Raw genomic sequence first — 6,191 nt, 5'->3', positions numbered from 1 at the left:
TTTGACAACCAAGTTTGAAAGTTGTCTGTGAAGGAGATGTTCTGTCTTCCGAGCTCTAAAAAGTAAGTTAAAGATCATAAGAAATTTATATTCTTATTTGGCGCTAACATGCCTTCATCTTGAAGATTATCATTGGTGATTCAAAAACTTAAGTGCCTATGACAATTAGTTTCTCTGGTGTTTTGGGTGACACTATTTAAACCCTGCATATTGGAGCAAGTGTACGCCCTGAAGATTTTATGAATTGGTTTATGATCACTGAGCAATAAAACAATTTTAATGATCTGTTTTTGTATGATAGCAACCACTATAGTCTACATTTGAGAGATAGTGTAGTATGATAATGAGATGATAATTAGAACCAGGCTTCCTGGGCTTGAATCTTGGCAGTTCCACTGACCAGCTATGTGACTGCGCAAGTTACTTAACCTTTCAGTATCTCAGATTTCTTATCTATGATATGAGGGTAGTAAAAGTGCCTGCTTTGTAGGATTAGGATGAGGATTAAATGAGTTTAATATGTAAAATATTATAGCACTTGTTGGCCCAGAGTAAGCATCCAAATAACTGTTAACTATGTATCAGTCATTTCAGGGTCTCTGTATGCTGCTAAATACTCATTTTTATCATTTTGGGGAGAGCTCAAAATCTATAGGATAAAACATCTGAGAAATATTTTCCCCCTTTCAACCACTTCTCTTATGATTATGTATCTATGTATCTTATAGTGTGTATATATATATATATATATCTACATCTACCCACATACATGTATCTACCCCTACACACACGTGTGTGTGTGTGTGTATAAAATTAATAATGAGGAAAACAATAAGAAACAAAAATCAATCAATGGCTTGCTTTTGTCTGTCAAAATTCTAAACATCTTGCTATTTGAAACTATTCATTTTGATTAAAGGTCTCAAATTCCAGTCATATATTTTCTTCTCTTTCCCTTTTAGTCAAGCTTTCTACAGCTCTCCTTTATTTAAATAACTGTTTTAAAGTCATCATATATATCTCCTAGTATACATGAATGCCATGATTTAATTCCCACCATGAAGAAATCTTCAATCTGAATTTGAAAAACCAAAATGTATATAAGTTGTCATGTGCATATGTCTACTTTAGTTACATTCCTGCACAGCAACTTTTTTTAGGACCCTGCTCCTTATTTCATGATCCTACCCTTGAGCTTGCTGCTTGGGGGAAATATAGAAAAATCATCTGGATTGTTTATTAATTTTGAAATTAACTGGTTATCTAGGAATGGGTATATTGAAATTGTGAAGCAGGTGTTTTTGCCCAGACATATGAAGTTTTGCCTTTCTGAACTCCTTTGATGCAATCAAAACATATTTTTCACCCTTCTTTTTTTACCCCAATTTTTCTTGCTTGCTTTAGGCCCTTTATTAATGGAAGACCTTTAAAATGAAAATATTAACAGTGGCTCCTCAACTGACAACTTTCCAGTATAACAGGTATGTGTCAAGTTTTAGAAATAGAGTTCTGTGATTCCCAGACCCTAACCAGGGTTTCTGTTTTTCTCTGTTCACACTGTCTACCTGGATAATACTATATCGTTCCAAGGGTTTAAATGCCATTGACTTATTGAAGGCTTCAAACTTATATTTCAGTCCTCTGCATTGAATATCAAACTGGTAATTCCAGCTGCCTAATTTCAGTCACACTGGATGTCTAACAAAAATATGAATTTAATGTATATGGCCCAAATAGAACTCTTGATTCCCACTACACCAAATCTCTTATCACTTGAGCCTTCCTCATCATATGTTTAGTCATCGTAGCAAATGGTATCAATGGGAATTTATTTACTTACGGTTTTGAGGCTAATAGTATCTGGTTTCAATGGGAATTTAATTGCTTAAGGTTTTGAGGCTAAAATAAGGTCCAAATAAGGCATTATCAAGATGTTGCTTTCTCTCTGAAGACTGTGACATTCCAGAGCTGGCTGCTGGTGATCCTTGGTTCTTAGCTTGTCACGTGGCACAGGGGTGACGTCTCTTGGCTTCTCCCTTCTCTTCCAGGTTCTGTTGATGTTCGACTTCTGGCTGCTCCTTCTGGCTTTCTCTCTGTCTAAATTTCATTCTCTTATAAAGGACCCCATTAATAGGATTAATATCCATCCTGATTGACGTGGGTCTCACCTTAACTGAAGTAACCTCATCAGTAGGTCCTACTTATGATGGGTTGAAACCCACAGGAATAGATTAAGTTTAAGAAGGCGTTTTTCCGTGGTTCATAGCTTCAAACTACCATACCTTCTATTCCTATTTTTCTGAAATATTTTTTTTATCAAGAAAGGGTTCTGAATTGTCAAATGCCTTTTATGTATTAATTGAAATGAACATCTAGCTTTTTCCCCTTTGTTGTATTAATGTAGTACATTTCAATGATTTATTTTACTTATGTTGAACCACCCTTGCATTCCTGATATAGATTCCACTTGGTGTATACTCCTTTAAATGTACTTTTGGATTTGATTTGCTAGTCTTTTTTTGAGGATTTTTATATCTATATACAGAAGGGAATTTGTTCTGTAATTTTCTTTCCTTTTGATGTTTATATCTGGCTTTTGTATCAGGATAATGTTGGCCCCATAGAATGAGTTAAAAAGTGTTCTCTCCTCTCCAATTGTTTGGAAGAGTTTGAGAAGAATTGGTATTAATTCTTCTTTGAAATTTTGGTAGAATTCACTGCTGAAGCCAACTGGTCCTTGATTTTTCTTTGTTGGAAGGTTCTTGATTACTATTATAATTATTTACTTGTTATAGACCTGTTGAGATTTTCTGTTTCTTCTTGATTTGTTTAAGAAATTTGTGTGTGTGCTGGTTTTGATATATTTGTCCCCCACAAAATATAGCCTTGTTCTTTTAATCCAATCTTGTAGGATATTTTGTTTGAGTGTTTCCATGGAGATGTGATTCACCCAAATGTGGGTGAAACTGCTCATTAAATTATTTCCATGGAGGTGTGCCCCCACCTATTCAGGGATGGTCTTTATTAGTTCACCAGAGTATTTAAGAGAGCTAAGAGCTGACACAGAGGCTGGAGCCAACAGAGACACCTGGAGATGCTTGGAGATGCAGACAGAAGGATGCTTGGAGATGCTAAGCTAAGAGATGAGGCCCAGAGTTTGCCCCATAGAAGCTCAGAGAAGACACCCAGATGCTTATAGGGAAACACCTTGGGAGAAAGAAGCAAGGGTGCAAGGGAGCTGAGAGAGTGTTGCTGAAACAGAACCTGAGACCAGCAGATGCCCCCCATGTGACTTCCCAGTTGACAGAGGTGTTCCTGATGTCATCGGCCTTTCTTCATTGAAGGTATCCTCTTGTTGATGCCTTTGTGGGGACACTTTTATGGCCATAGAACTATAAATTTATAGCCAAATAAACCCTCTTTATAAAAGCCAATCCATTTCTGATGTTTTGCGTAATGGCAGCTAAGGCAAACCAGAACAGTGTGTTTTGTGTCATGATTTCTTCTTATTTGTGAATGTTTTGTAACATTCACTACAAGCTAACTGTAAAGGGGGGGAAAGGACGACAAGGAATGAAAACAGAAAAGAATAGAAAGTTTTTGGATATCACTCAAACCTCTCCATATGCAGATAAAACACACTGACACCCAGATACAGAATTAATAGTTCACTCTTAAAATGTGATACCAGACTGCTGAAGTAGCCCTAAATCTTTAGAGTACGTCTTTGCATTTAAAAGATGAATGATTTCTCAAGGATAAGAATGGAGCAAATTACAGAGTCCAGTGTGGTCCAAATGGAAGCTGTTTTGGTTCCATACAGAATCAGTCTAATCTGAAGAAGATTGCTGAAGAAAATATTTTACATAGTTTTTTGTGTTTTGGCTCAGGGTTCAGGCACCTGCTAAATGGGAATAAGACTCTGAGCCCGGAACAGGACTGCTTTAACCAGGACATATTTGATTATTTAAAAATCTCACCATTTGATAAGATGTTTTCTTAGGCTTTAGATAAGCATATTTATTTTAAGAAAGTCAGCAGAATTCTTAGTTTATCAAGAGGTTTTCTCATGAATGAATGCTGCATTTTATTAAATGTTCTTTTTGGAAATTATGAAAGCAATCATTAAAATTTTTGTCCTTTAATGTATTAATGTTCATTTCATGGATTAAATTGATAGATAACATCCTTGCGTTCATAGAAGATATTTCTTTGTCAAAATCCATAGTTTTTTTCTGCAGAATTTGAATGGCATTTCATTTTATTTAGGATTTCTGTACTTATTCTCATAAATGGGATCCTCCTATATATTTTTTATGGAACAGTAAATACATGCACCCCCCAACCCATGGTTATTATAATTACACAAAAGGAATTGTATAGCCTGTATTTTTTTTCCCTAGAGCCTGAAATGTGTTTTATTAATTAGGGGCTATTTATCTGTTCCAAGGAGGTTGCTAAAATGTAAAAATAAGAATCAAAATATGTGAGGGAGAGCCTTTTTCTTTTTTCTCATTTCTTTCCAAATAACGCACATTATTATTTTATTATTTATAAAGCTTATTTATGTTAGATAATAAAAAGTCAATGTTTGGCAGAGTGAGCCTTCCAACCCTGTTGTTACAGAAAAGTGGCTTGGCTAATCCCAGTCCTTTGGACCTTTATACTTTTGATTTCAATATGTCTTGGTTCACAAAGAACCTATTGGGGTTTCAATTGTGGTTGTATTGAATTTGTGGATTCATTTAGGAAAACTTAATACTTTTCATATTATTATCTCCTAATCCATGACTATGGTTTATATCTCCATTTAATAAGTGTTCTTTAATATTATTCAATGATATTTCATACTTTTCTCCAAAAGATTTTGCACATTTTGATGGCTTCATATATTTTTTGAACATTTTATTTTTGAAATAATTTCATACTTATTGAGAATTTACAAGAATTATAGAAAGAAATCCCACACATTCTCTATCCAGAGTCACAAAATTTTTTCAACAATTGCTACATTTGTTTCAACATTTTTTCTTTCTCTTCCTCCTCACACACACGCATACACATGCACACACACACGAGCATGCTATTATTTATTTTTCCTGAACCATTTGAAAGTAGGTTGCCTATATCTTACCCCTTTATCTCTTAACATTTACCATTTATTTCCTAAGAAGGAGGGCATTCTCTTTCATAACAATTATTAAAATTATTAAATATATCAAGTTATTAAATGGCAGGAAGCTTAACATTGATAGAATACTTGTTATCTATTATATACTCAATTTTATAACGGTTTGTCAGTTTATAGAATCAATGTCATGTCATAGCATTCATGTGTCCAGACCCCAACTACATACAAATCCATTACTAGAGTGCATGGTAATGGATTTAGTTTTTAATGGCACTTTATTATTCTTTGTCTCTTATAGTGGCATTAATATGTTTAATATAATGGCAAATGCTATGTTAAAAACGTTTACAAATATTTGTTGCTGGTTTATAAAATACATTTGATTTTAGATTTTGATTTTGTATCTAACACCTTGCTAAACTGTATTATTATTATTAATAAGAATTCATCTATAGATTCTTTTGGATTTTCTATAAAAAATATAATTTGTAAAAGATGGCAGTTTTGTTTCCACATTTCATTCCTTAGACTTACTAAATGTATTTCTTAGTATATACTGTAGAATTCAATCTTAGCTGAATAGAAATTATGCTAGTGGGCAACCTTGTCTTGATTCTGCTTCCAAAGAGAATTTTTTTCCTTATTTTACAGCTAAATTTGATTTATGCTGTAGTTATTTTTAGAAAAGATTTTCTTTATCAGATTAAAGAATTACCTTATAGTTTTTAACCTGGTAAGATTTCATCTTTGTTTTAAAAAATCATGATGAGATGTAGTACTTTATCAATGTATATTCTACATATTTTGAGATAGTCTTTTCCCTTTTACACACCAATGTGGAAAATTATATTGATTGATCTTCTAATATTAAACTAGCCTTTCATTTCTGAAATAAATGTAAGTTGATATTTTATTTACCACTAACTCATATTCTTTCTTTATAAATGTAAATATTTTCTCAATATTAAAATAATTAATATAAAAATGTCATTATCTTCTCTAAATATTTCAGTGGATCTTTCTTTGTTCTACTCAGCCTGAACTGGTGTTCTCTAGACCC

The sequence above is a fragment of the Choloepus didactylus genome, chromosome 7, assembly GCF_015220235.1.
Source record: "Choloepus didactylus isolate mChoDid1 chromosome 7, mChoDid1.pri, whole genome shotgun sequence".
Classification (NCBI taxonomy): domain Eukaryota; kingdom Metazoa; phylum Chordata; class Mammalia; order Pilosa; family Megalonychidae; genus Choloepus; species Choloepus didactylus.
Note: the sequence above shows the minus strand (reverse complement) of the source record.